Here is a 19,799-nt window from a genome sequence, read left to right as displayed (position 1 = left end):
TTTACATCTGCAAAGACAAAAGACCAGGGAAGATTGTTAATATGTATAAATGTATATGTACAAAACTTACCTTCAGCGGCGCTGCAGTTCTGCTACTGGCTGTGTGCGCGACTTTGGAGCCTTTGATGGGGGGGGCCTGGATTAAAATCCAGTTTTCTATCGCCTGTCGGAGGCGGATTTCCTCGGGCTGCTAGCTGATGCAGAAAAATCGTACCGACTTCCATTCCCGATTTTTTTTTTCTTTTTAATCGCGAGACAATTTCATAATTATATTAAAATAAAAAGCGACTTCTAATGCCGTCAACGCTTACAAAGTGACTGATCTCAAGTACGGGACAAAACGCGGTGTAAGTCGTATATTTTACATATAAACTTGGTTCTTGGGATGACTTTAATCAATCCTCTGTAAGCAAAAATGTGATTGGGGCCCCAAACGAACCAGCAGTGTTTTTCCTGCCGACATGGGGTTCAAATTCACCGCAAATGCAACGTTCCAATTGATCGCGTTCCAGAAGCAAGATGATTAAAATGCCCATTTTTTTTGGAGATAAGCCGCTAAATTGTCTATATTTTGCCTTATTCTCTCTCTCCATGATCATTATTTTTAAACTAAATATTCACAACAGTTTGAGTCACATGTATCGTGCAAAAAACATTAATTTGATTATATTTTGGGTGGATGTTTCTAGATTAATTTATGGGAATTAAACATTAAATTCCTTCCATTTGGGATATAAATTCTCGACAGTGAGATTTTAAAATCATGTTATATTGTGAATTCTTGTGTGGATGGGATTAGTTTGTTATTTGGATACTTAGGCTATTCTAAAAAAATATCCTTTTCTTCAGAAATTGAATCTACAGGGCATTGTTAATGGGAAAGTAGTGGGCAGAAAGGCATGTCATGTGTGGTTTGAAGAGCAAAAACTTGTTGTTTACAATGCCAAAATTGAAAAGTTGAGGAAAAACAAGGTGTACAGAGTTGCTTATTGGTTACAATCTGAGGAGTATGATGATGCTACTGATTATGATATGCCATTGTACCTGCTAGCAATTGATCTTCTCCATAAAGACTTGGTCTATTGCTAGAAATTGTAATTTATTTACCTATCTGTTATGGATTTACAGCATATAATACAATAATATTAAAGTTCTGACCGTGAGAATATTACATTTTTGAATTTTCAAGACAGTCTGGGTGTTTATTACTATTTCCGTCATAGCAGTCACTTTTGTAATTAACTACAATTAGGTAATTAACTAATTATATGCTTTAATTTCAGGTCATCCAAGTAAGGTTTTATATTTGTTTCAGAATGCTTCAATCTATAATAACTGAAAATTTCATTCATTTCTCTTGATTTTTAAGAAAGTTATGGGCTTTTGACTGTCCTCGATCACAGCTTTTGTGTTAAGTCAATGGAAAAGCAATAGGGAACAAGATGCTAATTTCCGAGTATGAAAATGGGCATAATCTTTTTAATACTGAAGATATGAAAGTGAATTAGGTGTCAAATTAAACTTATTTTTATGCTTTATCTGATGGGACAAATTGCAGACTTGATTGTTTAAATCTCAAAATGTTGTAACATTGCTATATAAGGACTGCTTTCTCCAGAACTCTCTCTGGGTCAGCCAGTGAGCTGCAGCTGGGATAGAATTTATAACGGAGTTTGTGGTTGCCTCTTTCACAACATGGAAAACAGTATTTTCACTCAGCAAACCTCAACGGAAGCTCAGTGGACAACAAGTAAAACTCCTGGCCAAAACTATGTCCAAGATAGACACAAAATGCTGAAGTAACTCAGCGGGACGGACAGCATCTCTGGAGCGAAGGAATGGGTGATGTTTTGGGTCAAAATCCTTCTTCAGATTGCTGAGATACTCCAAAATTTGTGACTATCTTTGGTGTAAACCAGCATCTATAGTTCCATCCTACACAAAACTATACTGCAATGACCTGATATAAGTTGTGTTCATTTTCCAGAAAAGTACAGTGGGTGGAGGACAGAATGTAGCACAGAATGTTAGTAAAATGCTATCTACTCTTGGAGTTGTGGTCCCCAAGTGTGCTTACCCAGTCACGTGTTATTATATACAGGTGTACCTTTAACTGGACAGGCAGATGTTGAATAACATAGACTTGGTCCATAGCCACCGCTGGAATGAGAAAGTGATCCTGATAGATTACAGGGGACAGTGCACATGCTGGCAAACCACTGATTAAAGCTTCTCTTCCATCTCCTACTGAAAGAGCTAATAGTCAAATCTAAAATTGAGTCGTTCTTCTACAAAACCATGGACTAGTAGAACAAAAGAATGGCTCTGTGCCAAGTCTGAATGACATTCTAAGTTATATGGAACACAATGTGGAGGACAGGTTGTCTTTTCAATAAAGAAATTAAGATGGAATCCTGCAGTAATAATATGTGCTTCTTCAAGGCCATAAAGAAGCCAAGATTTGAAAAAATAGCTGACGCTCCTAAGATAAATAATAACTTGTTATTGTATGAGCTCGATTTGGACCCAGCTTTCCTATATTGTGAAAGGCTACAGAATCTTTCAGTCATGCCATATTCAGATTTGGTAAGAGTTTTACTGATAAGAAAAATGTATAATTGTGCTAACTGTCCTTTGTTCTGTGAGTGGGAGCCCGAGAAGCACTGAGCAATGTTTGTGCTCATTGTAAATCTTTTACCACTCCCGTCTGACGATTTAATTAAAGATTGCCATGGTCCACCTTCAACGTTTGTTGCGACCTGCTTTTTAAGAAACAAACTTTCACACTTCTACACCAGTTTAACAATCACCAACCAGTAAACCAGTTATTTTTTCCCCCAAGGCAATAGCCACCAATGTCTTATACTAGTGTGTATACCACACTGCTGAGAGCTAAATGTGCCTCTGTTACTAAATGCTTAGTTATTGTCTGCATTATTTGCCAAATCTAAACATGCATTGTGTCCATAACACCACTGGGTTAAAATTCAGAGAGAATGATACTTGCACTAACAACTGCAGATTTAATCGAGATGCACAGAAGTCAGGTGCCATCTACATTATTCTGTAACTTTGAGACTTGCTACATTAGTTCGGAATTGGCTGGTAAATGCTGACAGCTTTACAAAAGATGCCACAAAATGCACAGCCTCAGGGCCTATCCATTCCAATGCAGAGGTTCCTGACCAGCATTAACGCCGGGGAATCTGCTTGCTGATTTGATGGTTTATTTACTTTATTTAGTTAGTTTTTACAGTATCTTTTAGATGGAGCAGTCAGTTTTGACATGTGGAAAAACTAGAAGCTGGTTTTGTCATCAGTTTCACGAGGGGGAGTCTGCTTGTGAGTGCATTGCTAATGGTATCCATGGGGCCCTCATAAAATTGGACTTTTTATCGGTTACGTTGAACAGTCCTTGTTGCTAACATACACTGGCACCAACCCCACAACTCTTTCTCCACTACATCAACATCTGCTACATTGGGGCTGCCTCCTCCATCCATGCGGAACTCATTAATTTCATTTCATTTCATTTCATTAACTACACCACTAACTTCCACCCTGCCCCCAAATTAACAGAAACATAGAAGCAGAAAAATAGGTGCAGGAGTAGGCCATTCGACTCTTCGAGCCAACAGCGCCATTCAATATGATTATGGCTGATCATCCAAAATGAGTACCCCGTTACTGCTTCTCCCCATATCTCTTAAGCCCCAAGAGCTATATCTAACTCTCTCATAGTCATAGAGTCGTAGAGTGATACAGTGTGGAAACATGCCCGTCATCTCAGCTACACTAGTCCCACTTGCCTGCGCTTTGTCCATATCCCTCCAACCTGTCCTATCTAAGTACCTGTCTAACCGTCTCTTAAATGATGGGATAGTCCCAACCTCTAATACCTACTCTGGAAGCTTGTTCCATACACCCACCGCCCTTTGTGTGAAAAAGTGACCCCTCGAATTCTTATTAATTTTTTCACCATTCACCTTGAACCTATGTCCTCTGGTCCTCGATTCCCCTAATCTGGGCAAGAGACTGTGCATCTACCCGATCTATTCCTCTCATGATTTTGTACACCTCCATAAGATCCCCCTCATCCTCCTGCGCTCCATGGAATAGAGTCTCAGCCTTCACATCCTCTCCCTGCAGCTCACATCCTCAAGTCCTGGCAACATTCTCGTAAATCTAGAAAGCATCCAGTAAATTAACCTCCACTGCCCTCTGTGGCAGAGAATTCCACAAATTCACAACTTACTGGGTGAAAAAGTTTTTCTTGTTTTTATATGTTTCTATAAGGTCCCCTCTCATCATTCCAATTTCCAGTGAATATAAGCCCAGTCCACCCATTATTTAATCATATGTCAGTCCCGCCATCCCGGAAATTAACCTGGTGAACTTATGTTGCACTCCCTCTATAGCAAGAATCTCCTTCCTCAAATTAGAAGACCACAACTGCGCACAATACTTCAGGTGTGGTCTCACCTGGGCCCTGTACAACTTCAATAGGACCTCCTTGCTCCAATACTCAAATCGTCTTGCTATGAAGGCCAACATACCATTTGCTTTATTCATTGCCAGCTGTACCTGCACACCTGGACTATCTCTGACACCTCTCTCCCCCTTGACCTCTCTGTCTTTCTCACAGGGGACAGACTATCAACTGATTTCTACTCCAAACCTTCGACTCTCACAGTTATCTGGACTACGCTTTCTTCCACCCTGCCTCTTTCAAAGATGTTATCTCCTGCTCTCCATTTCTCCATCTCTGCCATATCTGCTCCCAGAGGTGAGGTTTTTCTTTCTAGGTCATCCAAGATGTTGTTCTTTAGTAAACTCGTCTCCCCCTCCCCGCCCCAGCCCCCGCCCAGCTGTCAGCCCTAACCAGCATCTCCGCTGCATTCTATAATTCTGTTCTCATTCCCCCCCTCCCACCTGACAGAACAAGGAGAGAGCTCCCTTGGTCCTCACCTTCCACCCCATCAGCCTCCATGTCCAACATATCGTTCTCAAACATCTCTGTCAACTCCAATGTGATCTCACCACATCTTCCTGTTCCTGCCCTTTTCAGTCTTTCACAGAGACCACTCCCTCCACAACTACTTGGTTCACTCATCCCTTCCCATGCAAACCACCCCTCTCCTGGTACCACAGGAGATGTACCACCTGTCCCTGTACCTCCTCCTTCAACTTTATCCAGGGATTCCAGCAGTCTTTCCAGTTGTGACAGAGATTCACGTACACCTCCTCTTACTTCTTCTATTTCATCTGGTGTTTCCGATGTGGCCTCCTGCATCTTGGCAAGTCCAAGCGTTGACTCGGCAACTGTTTTGCCGAACACTTGAACTTGGTTCTCCATGGCCTACTGGTTCTCTCGGTTGTTAACCATTTTAACTCCGCTTCCCATTCCACTGACCTTTCTGTCTTGGGCCTTCTCCATTGCCAGAGTGAGACCCCACCAAACTGGAAGAGCAACACCTCCTATTCTGCTTGGACAGCTTACAGTATGAACATTGAATTCTCCAAATTTAGGTAACTATAAAACCCTCCCGCCTCCATTGTTCCCTCACAACTTCCCTTTTATCCCCTCCACCTCCCTTGTGCACCACCTGGACTTGCATCTATTTATCTGCACCCCCTCCCATCCACATTCCTTCCTCTAGCTGCACAATTCATAACTTTTCAATCCTTTTGTCTCACACCTTCTTGTCTAACCATCTGCCAATCAATTCCCCCCCCCTCACCTGTATCAACCTCTTACCTGCCAGACCATTCTTCCCCTCCCAGCTTTCTTCCCTCTTCCCTACAATCAGTCTGAACAAGGGTCCCAATCTGAAATGTCACCCTCCATGTTCTCCAGAGATATTGCCTGACCCGTTGAGTTCTTCAGCACTTTGCGCTCATTTTTTGTAAACTAGTGCTGTGCACTGTCTGCTGTGCCTTCTACGTATAGTCAGAGAACACGGAAACAGACCCTTCAGTCCATGGAATCAATGCTGACCATAATCTGCCCATTTACACCTATCCTATTTTATTCTCCCTGTAAACACCAGATAAATACAAGATAATTACATAACTCAGCAGTAAGTCACACTCAGTAATTCCATGTAATTCTGTGCCCTGTCCAATTGAGGGCTGATTCCATGGATAAACTCAGAAGTGCCTTTTTCCTGGTAAATAATGAGCTTGTTGTTCGAACACGGTGGATTAATTTATGGTGACTAATTAGCATGTGTTACCTGCCACAACTTCGATGGATCCTGTAGTTGGTTAATGGCTAATGCCAATGAACACAGGGTAAAGCCTCCTTTCCTGCATGAGTTGGCAGAGCTATGGCAATCAACCTTCCAAATCATACTGCTGTTCTTTAAGTCCAGTCTAACTGCCGAGTCTACCCCACTGTTCAGGGCTGCTCACAGACAGAAGTGCTGCACTGCAGTGAGATGTACTGATCCACAGTCCTCACCAGGCTCTGACCCCCAGCTAACTGCTTACATCCACTGGTGATGCCACGACCTGTATTTATCTTGTTCAGTGAAACATGCCCCCCACAGCCCGGTCCTCCTCCCCCATACAGTGTCCACATAAAGCCTTGCAGCATCTGCCACTTGTAAACTCCTACTGTTGTCAGAGTGCCTTAGCCCGGAAGTAGTTCCATACACCTCCTGCACACATCAGCACTCAAAACTCAAATAGCACAAGCAACAGATTGTTAGTCCACTTCCAGAATTTAGTAATGTGGCTCAGTTAACAGACATGGTCATTGGCAGGTCTGTTATACTACTTCAGAAAGATAGTTGGCATATGGAATGAACAGTTTCCCCAGAGTTCAGCACTTGTCCTTCAAAGTAAAAGGCAGTTGATGTACGTATCTGGCAGCCTGTGTCTTAGCTTCAGCTCCATCATAACATCTCAACATCTGGAAGGCTGTTATCTTCGTGGGTCAGGATACAAGTGGACGGGCCTGACTCCCTCAAGATGAAAGGTCCTTCAGCAAACTGTTCCCTATCTTCCCCTGCCAATCCTCCCACATCCCAAAGACATGCGTTTTAGTTGGTTAGTTAAATGCTCTTTGTGTAGGTAAGTGGTTGTAACTGGGGGAATTGATGGGAATGTGGGGAGATTAAAATTGAGGTGTGTGTAAATGAAGGAGCATGAACTGTGTGGGCTCCACTAGAGGGAGTGGAATCTCTTCCATTTGCACCTTGTTGCACAATACACTCAAATCACCAAGAGTGCCTCCAGCATCATGACCCACAACCCTGATGAAGCTTTGTTTAAGAAAGAACTGCAGATGCTGGAAAACTCAAAAGTAGACAAAAATGCTGGAGAAACTCAGCGGGTGAGGCAGCATCTATGGAGCGAAGCTGATGAAGCTTTGTGCTTGTGCTTCTTCCTTCTTGCGAGTGGGAATAAGCACAAGCTATGAAAATAGATTAAAGAGACTTTTGAGGGTTATTGGCAAGTTGAGTGAGTGGGTGAGAAGAAACATCTCAATTTGGAAAAATCTGGTGAATTCACTTTGGAGAATAAAAGCAGGTTTTTTTTTGAATGGTGAGTAATTGAGTAGCACTGATATTCAAAGTGCTTTTTACACAATTCACTAAAGACCAATGTGAAAATGAAAAAGGTGATGAGGATCAGTGATGAGACAGATGATACAAAAGAAGGTGATACTGCAGATATCGAAGCTGGATGTCAAAATTTACAGCAGGATTATAATCAGTTGGCCAGGAGGGCTGAGGAATGGTCAATGGAATTTAATACAGAGAAATGTGAGGTGTTGCACTTTGGAAAGTCTAACATGGGTAGGACCTACACCGTGAATGGCAGGGCTCAGGGGAACATTGACGAGCAGAGGGATCTAGGAGTGCAGGTACATAGTTCCTTGAAGGTGGTTTCACAGGAGATAGGGTGGGTAAAAAGGCTTTTGACACATTGGCCTCATCGGTCAGAGTATTGTGTGGAGGTTGGGAGGTTGTGTTGCAGTTATATAAGAGATTATTGAGGCCGCATTTAGAGTATTGTGCTCAGTTTATGGCACCATGTTACAGGAAAGATGTTTTCAAATTGGAAGAGAGTACAGGGAAGCTTCATGAGGATGTTGCCGGGGTCTGAGCTATAGAGAGGGGTTGAGCAGACTGAGAATGTATTCCTTGGAGCACAGGAGGACGAGGGACGATCTTATAGAGGTGTATAAAATCATGAGAGGAATAGATCAGGTAGACGCACAAAGTCTACCTATAAGTCTACCTATTGCAAAAGGATTTGAGTATAGGAGCAGAGAGGTTCTACTGCAGTTGTACAGGGTCTTGGTGAGACCACACCTGGAGTATTGCGTACAGTTTTGGTCTCCAAATCTGAGGAAGGACATTATTGCCATAGAGGGAGTGCAGAGACGGTTCACCAGACTGATTCCTGGGATGTCAGGACTGTCTTATGAAGAAAGACTGTTTAGACTTGGTTTATACTCTCTAGAATTTAGAAGATTGAGAGGGGATCTTATAGAAACTTACAAAATTCTTAAGGGGTTGGACAGGCTAGATGCAGGAAGATTGTTCCCGATGTTAGGGAAGTCCAGGACAAGGGGTCACAGCTTAAGGATAAAGGGGAAATCCTTTAAAACCGAGATGAGAAGAACTTTTTTCACGCAGAGAGTGGTGAATCTCTGGAACTCTCTGCCACAGAGGGTAGTTGAGGCCACTTCATTGGCTATATTTAAGAGGGAGTTAGATGTGGCCCTTGTGGCTAAGGGGATCAGGGGGTATGGAGAGAAGGCAGGTACGGGATACTGAGTTGGATGATCAGCCATGATCATATTGAATGGCGGTGCAGGCTCGAAGGGCCGAATGGCCTACTCCTGCACCTAATTTCTATGTTTCTATGTTTCTATGTCTCTTGTCCAGAGTAGGGGAATCAAGACCCAGAGAACATGAGTTTGATGTGAAGGGTGAAAGATTTAATAGGAATCTGAGGAGTAACTTTTTCACACAAAGGGTGGTGGGTATATGGATCAAGCTGCCAGAGGAGGTAGTTGAGACACGGACTATTGCAACTCTCAAGAAACAATTAGATTGGTACATGGATTGGTGAGGTTTGGAGGAATATGGGCCAAATGCAGGCACATAGGACTAGTGCAGATGGGACATGTTGGTTGGTGTGGGCCAATTGGGCCGAAGGGCCTATTTTCACACTGTGACTCTATGACTAGAAGGGCAAGTGACATTAGATTTTATTGGAATATAGGATTTAGGAAGTCTGCTTGCAATTGTATGGGGGGCTGTGTGAGACACTTGGACTACTATGTACAGCTTTGCTTGCCTTACTAAGGAAAGCATGTACTTGGTGTAGAGGGAAGGTGATTAAGATTCAGTAGACAACTCTCAGAACGGCAACTTTAATGCGCGAGCAAAGACTGCACTGGCAGGGATTGTATTCTCTGGAGTTTAGTAGATGAGAGGAGATCTCATTGAAATGTACAAACCATTGTCATTGCCTGACAGTATATTGCAGGAATGATGCCTCTCCTAACTTGAGTGTCCACAACCGGTCAGAATAAAGGGTTGTCAGTATGACTGAAATGAAGTGAAATTTCGTCAGTCAGAGTGTGGTACACTTATCAAATTCTCTGACTTGGGCGTGTGTGGAGACATAATTATTGATTTAATTTAAAATAGATTGATACTGTGGATCCCTGTACATTAGGTGGATTGGCGGATAAGGGGTTAGCGCAGAAAACGTGCTGAGGTGGAAGATCAGCTGTTATTTTAATGATTGTTGAAGCAAGTTCGAAAGGCCAGATGTCCTGATGCTGCTCCCATTTCAAATGTTCTTATATTTTCTCGTGTTCCATGTAAGTGCCTTAGGATATTCTACCTGGTTAAAAGTACTATGTACAAGCAATTTAATTTTGCTGTAGTGTCAAACTCACTACATTGTCTACATGCAAGTTGGTTACTTAGATGCCGTAATTTGTAATTGTCAGGCTCTACTATGAATGATTACAGTAATATTTTATGCTGACTCAAGCTCTTGAAGCTTGTCATCCATTGGTATTAAAAACAGGGAATTCTGGAAACATTTAGCAGGTCAGGTAACATCTGTGAAATGAAAATCAGTTCTGAAGCAGATTTTCAGACCCAAACATTGACAATTCCTCTTACCACAGATGCCGCCTGACTTCCTGAGTATTTCCAGCATTTTGTTTTTATTTCAGATTTACAACATTAGCCTTTGATGTAATGTCAACTTTGATATCTTACATTGGAACAGAAGTCCCATCTCAGGCAGGCAATGTGCTTCCTGCACCCACTCTTTTGCCAAACTCTGATAACATCGGGAAATGAACACCCATTTCACTGTTAAATGTGGACTATGAGATCATGTCCAAGGCCATCGCCAACTCGGTCAAGTGAGCTCAGGGACAGCTTATCCTCCCAGACCAGACCTGTGCTGTAACTGACTAGAAAGTCTCTAGTAGTCTTGTGCTGTTCAGGGATACCATTGCCTACATGCAGGATAGAGAGGCAGACAACTGCCTGGTCATAGAAACATAGAAACATAGAAAATAGGGGCAGGAGTAGGCCATTCGGCCCTTCGAGCCTGCACCGCCATTCAATATGATCATGGCTGATCATCCAACCCAGTATCCAACTCAGTATTCCACAGGATATTATATATTGGATATGCACTCCAAAATGGGCTTTGGAACTGGATCTGCCTGCAGTATAGAGACATTGGTTGTGCAATAAAAATCACTGGGTGGAAATGGATAGCTTCACCATCAGGTCTGGAGTCAGGCAGGGTTGCTCACTCTCTCCCATCTCGTTTGTGTGTTGCAAAGAAACCTTTGCTGAATCCATCACGAAGGACAAGAGCATAAGAGGCATGACGTTGCCAGGCACCTTGTACATGGACAATGCTGCCTGCCGACTTTTGTTCGGATTCACGGTTGGTTAGCAGATTGTTCAGCATCTGCGCCCAGTTTGAGTTGGCATCAGGAACCAGAGTAAACCGCAAGAAGTAGGTATGTTACAAAACTTACCTTCAGCGGCGCTGCAGTTTTGCCACTGGCCGTGTGCGCGACTTTGGCGCCTTTGAGAGAGGGCGGGATTAATAGGCCGTTTTCTCCTGCCTGTTGGGAGTCGATCTTTCTCAGGCTGTTAAGCTGCAGAAGAATAATCGATCCGACTTGCATTCTCTGAAGTTTTTTATAAACATCGCTGGACAATTTAATAGCAGGAGTAAAATAAAAATCGACTTCTAATGCCGTCAACGCCGACTATGGGACGGATTTCCCGTACAGGACAAATAAAGGTAAGCCGTTTATTTTACATATAAACTTGTTTCTTAGGATTACTTTAATCTAACTTTTCACGTTGCGAAAAGGTGATTTAGGCCCCATACGAACTGGCAGTGTTTTTCCTGCCGATATGGGGTTTAAATTCACCACAAACTGCAACGTTCCAAACGATTCCACAAAATCTCACTCGCAAGATGATTTAAATGGCCATTAATTTACGGGAATTAAACGCTAAATTCCTTCTATTTGGCCTATAAATTCATGACAATGAGATTTTAAAATCATGTTATATTGTGAATTCTTGTGTGAATGTTATTTGGACACTTAGGCTATTTAAAAATGTTAACCTTTTCTTAAGAAATGGATAGATGTTTAGATCGAGTAATTGAATTTTGTAATTAGCTACAATCAGGTAACTAACTAATTTTTTTTTTTTTAAATTTTTTTTTTTTTTTTTTTTTTTTTTATTTTTTTTCCTTTTTTTTTAGAAGTTAATACAGCACAAAACAGTACAGTGGCGCCTAATTTTAGGTGCCAACTATGTAATACCGTAATCCATTCTATGTACAACCTCTAGTTTTATGTTATAAGAAAAAAGTAAGCAGATCAAGAAAAAGAAAGCAATAGAAAGGGGAAAAAGTGGAAAAATAGATGGCAGAGAGTAGAAAAACGTGAAGTGTGTATATAAAAAATAAAAAAAGGAAGAGAGAAAGAGGAGAGTAGAAATAGAAGAGAAGGCCCCTTAAAAGAGAATTTTTCAGAATGCTTCAACCTATAATAACTGAAAATGCCATTAATTTTTAAGAGAGTTATGGGCTTTTGACTGTCCTTGATCACAGCTTTTGAGAAGTCAATGGAAAAGCAATAGGGAACAAGATGCTAATTTCCGAGTATGAAAATGGCCAAACCACTTTTAATACTGAAGATATGAAAGTGAATTAGGTGTCAAATTAAACTTCTTTTTATGCTTTATCTGATGGGATAAATTGCAGACTTGATTTTTTAAATCCCAAAATTTTGTAACGTTGCTACAGGAAGAGGTAGGATATGCTCTTCGCCAACTGGCCCCACCAATCTTCCATCCACTCTACCACCATGTCTGACTACCTGAAGAGGCTTGGGATCTGGTTCGGAGAGGTCAAGGCATTCTGGAGTGGATAGCCAGGGTCATGATTGGGTCTGTGGAAGCAGCGCTCCTTCTCGATAACCTGTAAAAACCTGGTGATCAGTGACGAGGCACTCTCGGGGCTGCTGTTCTTGGAGCTGATGTGGCCCGTCCATGAGCTGTTTACAGTATCACATTCAGAGATGGACATCAAGTGTTGCTAGAAGACCATCAATTGGTCTTTAGAATGCCCAAAACTAGTTGGTCTTGGAGCACCATGAGATATCCATGTTGTTGGTGACTGGTCCATTCCAGACTACAAGAGTACATGCTGATGGATGACTGAAGCATGGTGAAACCAACCCCATTGGCTAGTGTCCTTCTTCTGCTAGACATTGAGGGCTGAGTTCAATGGGAACACCCCCCAAATATTGGAAGTGATATTGCCCCAGGAGGCCACATGAGTGGCAAGGATGTTTTATGTAAAGGGGGGTGCTAACAGTACTAAGTAATGACACTAGCAATATTGAATATATAGATAGACACTATGAATGTATGGTGAGTTTTGCATGGCTTTTGCTTTGTATATATTTTCTATTCTAAATAAAGTTTATTTTGTAATTCAAAAATTCGCAGCAGTGCCGATGATATGGTTTTAGACAATACATGTTGGTTTAGGGCTATGATTTATTTAAGTATTATGTTAGATGACAAACTGTTCTCTGGGCAGCAATAATGCTTGTATTAAATCCCGAGGAGAGAAGAGCTCTTGAATAAAGAGGACACATGGTTGTTGGCCTTTGTGTATAATGGTAAGTTTGAATGCACATTCTATAAATAATGTATGCTTTATTAGATGTTAGGAATTCACAGAAAACACACATGCTATAAATCTCCGATCAGGTCGATTCTCAGCCTCTGATGCTCCAGAGGAAAAAAAAATCAAAGTTTGTCCAACCTCTCCTTATAGCTAATAATATCTAACCCAGACAACATCCTGTTGAAGATCACAAAGTACTGGAGCAACTCAGCAGGTCAGGCAGCATCTCTGGAGGACATCGATATACAATGCTTCCCTGTACTCCAGAGATGCTGCCTGACCCGTTGATTTACTCCAGCACTATGGAGGATTCCACCACATGCAGTTCCTTGTGTCAACATCCTGGTGAACCCCTTCTGCACCCGCTCCAAAGCTTCCACATCCATTGTGTAATGCGATGACCGGAACTGGACACCATATGTGGCCTAATCAATACAGCTTCAACATGGTCAATAAGCAGGAGTAATGAGATTTTGCTGTATATTGCTTGTCTGTTGAACTGGTTATTTAACAATGGGGACTGCACGTCAATAGTACATTGGATGTTTTCAATTTCAAACTAGAAACACACGCCATGAGAAAGAAGATACATGGATATGCATCAAAGTGTGCTTGTAAGTAAAATATATAAACACATAAAAGTAGGAGATGGGTATGACACTTACATTTTTTCTTACCAGGCATTTGAATTAATAAAATAGAAAGTGCCTTGAACACTCATGCATGGGAATGAGCAGCAACTGTAGAAATAAAAAGGGAAAAAAAAGCAGTGGTAGAGTTGTTACCTTACAGTGCCAGAGACCCGGGTTCAATCCTGACTATGGGTGACGTCTGCACAAAATTTGTATGTTCTCCCTGTGATTGAGTGGGTTTTCTCTGGGTGCCTCGGTTTCCTCCCATATTCTAAAGATGTGTAGGTTTGTATGTTAATTGGCTTCTGTAAATTGCCCTTAGAATGTGGGATAACAGAACCAGTGTACGGGTGATCGATGGTTGACGTGGATATGGTGGGCCAAAGGACCTGTTTCCACACTGTATTTCTAAACTAAGCATAAACTAAACTAAGACTCACGGGTTAAGGTTTGAGACCCTTCCTCAGAGCACAGAGCAAGGGACCTCAAAGCAAGATCTGAGATCCTTCATCAGGGGAATTTGTGCAATTGTGCAATTGAGGCACCAAATTGTGCTTGGCTATTAAGGCTTGTGAAATTGCTTGAACCTTTTGTTAGAGTCCCACAGCTCACACTCTGGAAAGCAATTGTTCTCTGCACACAATGACCTGGAGACTGCAATGATTTAGCTTTTCTATCTAATCGTGAAAGTAAAGAAATAGAGCCCTAGAAGCTGCAATAAACTTTCCCTTTGACCTTTGGTGTCTTTATGACAGACGCTTATTGCTGAATAACAATATATCAACCAGGGCTTCTGTCACATTGGGCTAGCCTTTTCAGACCTGCTCCTACTTTAACATTGAAATCTCTTAGACTAGGTCGCAAGACACTCTGAGTGATGTACACCTGACTACACTAGCATTTATTGTTTAGGTCTCCCTCATTAATAAAAGGCCATTCTAAAATATCTTGTCTCTGATGTAGCTCTTAATATGTTTTACATATCATTCCCAAAGGCAACATTAGAGATGAACAATACTGTACTCTAAGCATTATTCAATATGTCATGACAGAAAGCAGATGAGACTGCTCGAGGCACTTTATACATTTCTAAGGGCTTTGTGTCGGGAAAATAAAAGCGTCAGCACAAAAGCACACACAACATTTCTTGTTGAAGCGCCATCTTCCTTATCTTGAAGGAGGATCTTGCTCTGGCACATTGCTGTGAGCGTATGCAGCAACAACTCACCACTAGAAGGTGCCATCTGCCCAATTCTATATCAGATACCTCTCTGATCTACGGGCTGCTTCCGGGGATGCACACTGAGACAGACATCAACCGCTACTGGAAGGTCATCGACTCAGTGATAGAACCACTTTGGTTTGCTCGAAACTTGTTGGTCTTTCAGTGTCAGGAGATGCTGCAAGCGAATGCTGCTGACTGGAGTCTGTGCTGAGAGACGTACTGAAGCTCAGTGCATTCAACAAAGGCTCTGTGTGGAAGGACTACAGTCCTGCTGCCACTGAACACTGAGGGGCTGAAACAACCTCTCAAACACTTCACAAGTGTGCTGTTTAAGAAGGAAACAGGTGTGGCATTGACACCTTGTAAGTTAATTTTACAGCACAATGAACGGAAAGAATATTTTTACGAATAAAGTAATCAAAAAGACAGCTCTCTTCCAGCCCCAGCTTATCAATGCTGGCTCTGGCCACCAGAGCAACTGTGATGGTTAGATCAGAGTAGGCATTCCTCAAGATCTAGGTGGCAGATATATAAGCTTTTAAGCATATCCAATTTCGAAGGTACAGGAAAAGGATAATATTGCAGCCCTTTGCACAAATGAATTGTTTCACCGGTCAGTGTGTGGATGAGCAAGACTGAACAGACTCTCCTCAGCACTGGAAGAGTTTATTAAATCAAAACCTCAGCAGAACTGCCTGTCCTGTGGTGCAATGAAGCAAAGGAACTGGTAATATTGGCTGCATCGTGATCCTAAATGATCCTGAGTTATGAAGCTTAGAACTATTCAAATTAATTGACTGATGGTGATGTACACTGGACACACGAGAAGCTGTATCAGGACTCGTCTTCTCAATATTAGACAGTCTCACCTATCAGACAGCCTCAGCTGTCTCTTTAAATTACCAAGATCTGCACAGTGCGTGAAAACACTTGAATTCTCACAGCACACTTTGCATTGCCTAGATTAGGATCCTACAGCTCGTGGTGTTGTTTGGATGTGTGGCAATTACTGGAATGCGAAGTATAATAGTCATTCAAGCCTTATTTCTCCTATACACCACTGGAGTGGACAGTCCCAGCACCCAGAAGAACAACTGTGACAGCCACAGTTCATCCTCGACACCTGCAACCTTCATAGGTTCTTCAGTTTCAATTTGAGATATTGGCATGATGAATCACACAGTTAGAAAGGTTCAGACTTTTGTTTGGGTTGCTCCATTTTCAAAAGCAGACAGTAAAAGTAAGAGAATGCTGGAAACCTCAGAGGAGGAGAATGTACCATTTGATCAATACCATTTGGTGCTCTTGTGATAGTTACCTGCAGTATAGAGTACCTCATGATGGCAAATTAACCTCTCAGCACATTTTTGGGACCTGGGAGAAAACCAGAATCCGTGAAGCCAGTTGGTTACTGAAAGAACATGCAAACTGCACGCAGACATTACCTGAGGTTAGGAGTGCACCTGGGTCCCTGGAGCTATGCGGCAGTTGCACTAACAGCTGCACTGTTTTGCTACCCCAAAATAATAGGAGAAATAGGAAAGGGAATGGGACATTCAGGTTTCCGATGCCTGTTTAAAACCATTCTTTATTTGTTATTATTTGTTAATTATTTGTTCAGGATCATGTTGGGAAGGTTGTTGGTAGTGAGACACAGAGTAACATGGCCAGGGATAACATGGAGTGGTTTGTGTACCTGGCTCGATGCTTGTTATTTATGACACAGATCATGAGCGCTATAAATGGTGTTGGTCTCTGTTGTTCTTGGTTTCCCTGCCTGCACATGGTCTATTTGCTGGAAAGGTTTCTGGAAATAACTGCTGAAAAACTTTTCACCAATTTGCATCCGATATTTAGCAGGAAAATTGGGGAGTTATCCCTAATATTCTGATAAATATTTATTCCCCATTGACACAATTGCAATAAGTTATTTTATTATGTTGGTTCTTGTACAACACTGAAGTGTATAAAATGACCATTAGTAGCAGGCTTGGCGATTGCTTCACCCAACACCTTCGCTCAGTTCACAAATAACCAACCTGATCTCCCGGTTGCTCAGCACTTCAACTACCCCTCCCATTCCAAATCCAAACTTTCTGTCCTGAGCCTCCTCCATGGCCAGAGTGAGTCCCACCGTAAATTGGAGGAGCAGCACCTCATATTTCGCTTGGGTAGTTTACACCCCAGCGGTATGAACATTGACCTCCAATTTCATGTAGCTCTTGCTTTCTCCCTCTTTCCCTCTTTCCCCTCCCCTTCCCAGCTCTCCCACAGCCCCACCACCTCCACATCAGCCCAAGAAGGGTCTCGACCCAAAGCATCAACTATTCCTTTGCTCCATAGATGCTGCCTCACCCGCTGAGTTTCTCCAGCATTTTTATCTACCTTCTATTTTCCAGCATCTGCAGTTCTTTCTTAAACATTAGGCACTTAAGATTAGTTTAGCGGCATGAGCTGTGCGACTCGAAACCAAGGAAAGGGTTATTGGTGGACACTGCTTTTGTTGCAAGTGTCTGCTGGAGCTCCACAACAGTGGGTGTTTCTCAGCTTCAATAATTATTTTTTACTGAAAGCATGAAGCTAATTTTATTCTGTAAAGTTCAATTAAATGGCAATTGGGCAGAGAAATTTTTTTTTTTTTTAAATAGACTTACTGCCCATTGGCAAACAAGATTTTCAAGCATGCCTTAAAATGTACAGCCAGCCATCTCTCCCAAAGTAGGCACTTATCTTCATGAAACATGTACATCAGAGACCAGCATTATCTGTGTCATAAATAACAATCTCACTTGTGCCGTGCTACCAACCACCCCGTTACCCCTGGCCATGTTACACTGTGTCGAATTGCCAACAACCTTCCCAACATGATCTTGAGCTAAAAGTGTAATTGTCATGGAAACAGGTATTTGCTCGAGCGAGCCTTGCCTGAGTTAATTTGTATAAATGTCATGTTATGAATCGGTTGACCTCTGAACCGAAGGCCTTTGGCTTTTGTTCTGTTCTTACATGGAGGCCGTTTACACTAATCAAATGCATTAGCCAATCTTACTCTTTACTCACCGACACAGGACTGCAGATACTGGACGCCAGGTCTTGCTCCATAATGTCAATAACTCCTTTCCTTCCAGAGATGCTGCTCTACCTGCTGGGTTCCTCCAGCAATTTGCTTTTTGCTACTCTTTACACATATGTCTAATTTTATTTGTTTCCTATTGGCTTGGTAGTAGGAGGCAGAGTGTGGTATGATAAATATGCTAAATGATCCTGAGATATGAGCTTAGAACTATTCAAATTAATTGATTGATGGTGATATACACTGGATACATGAGAGGCTGCATCAGTGATCATCTTCTCAGTATTAGACAACCTCACCTATAATGACTGTCTCTTTAAATTACTTTGATCGCCCAGAGAGAGAATATCCCATGTCGAATAGTGCCACTTGAGATCTGCACAGTGCGTGAAAACAAGGTCTCAAATTCACGTAGTAAACTTTGAATTGCCTAAGGTCTTACAGCTCATGATGTTCTTTGGATGTGTAGCAATTGCTGGAATGTAGAAAATACAGCAGTCATTCAAACCTGATTTCCTTTATCCCATTGGAGAGGACAGTCCCAACACCCAGAAGATCGGACACTGGCAAAACGTTCTAGCAAAATTACAGTCTGAATTATCAGCTGCGTTTTTTCTCTGTGAATGAACAATCTTCCTACACAGGTGATGGGGAGGTGGGGGAAGGGGTTGAAAGCCACAGTTCATCCTGAACAGTGGCTAACTTCATAGGTTCTTTATTCTCAAATTAGTGACCTGGACAGAGTGAATGTGGAGAGGATGTTTCCACGAGTGGGAGAGTCCAGGACCAGAGGTCATAGACTCGGAATAAAAGGACATTCCTTTAGGAAGGAGATGAGGAGGAATTTCTTCAGTCAGAGGATGGTGAATCTGTGGAATTCATTGTTACAGAAGGCTGTGGAGGCCAAGTGAAAGGATATTTTTAAGACAGAGATAGATAGATTCTTGATTAGTATAGGTGTCAGGGGTTATAGGAGAAGACAAGATAATGGGGTTAAGAGGGGAAGATCACCCATGATTGAATGTGGGAATAGACTTGATGACCTAATTCTGCACTTACCACTTATCAACTTGTGAACTTATGAATATTGGCATGGTGGGATGTGCCTTCAGAAAGGTTCAGATTTGCATTTTGCTACTTTTTCCACACATGTCTCATTTTATTTTCCAACTGGCTTGGTGATAGAAGGCAGAGGGTGGTAGATGGTTACTTTAAACAGTGGAGACATGTGACCAGTGATGTGCTGCAGTGATTGGTGCTTAGTCCCCTGTTGAATCTTGTTCCTTTCTACTTGCTAAAAGCTTGGGGACCTCTTCATGGGGGTATAAATAAGCCATGAGAGTCAGTATTCACTGCAGAGCACATTTGTCTGAGCCTTTGCTGATGAAACTGTGTTTACATGGAATATAGAAAATAGCCACAGGAACTGACCATTCGGCCCACAATGCCTGTGCCGAACATGATGCCAAGTTAAACTAATCTCCTCTGCCTGCAAGTGATCCATATCCCTCTGTTCCCTATATATCCATGTGCCTATCTAAAAGCCTCTTAAACGTCATTCTTGTATCTGTTTCCATCACCACCACTGGTAGCATGATCCAAGCACCAACCACTCTGTGTAAGAAACTCCCCCTGCACAATTCCT

The sequence above is a fragment of the Leucoraja erinacea genome, chromosome 14 (genome assembly GCF_028641065.1).
Source record: "Leucoraja erinacea ecotype New England chromosome 14, Leri_hhj_1, whole genome shotgun sequence".
In the NCBI taxonomy this organism is placed as follows: Eukaryota; Metazoa; Chordata; class Chondrichthyes; order Rajiformes; family Rajidae; genus Leucoraja; species Leucoraja erinaceus.
The sequence above is the reverse complement of the archived record's forward strand: the minus strand, read 5'-3'. Positions refer to the sequence as shown.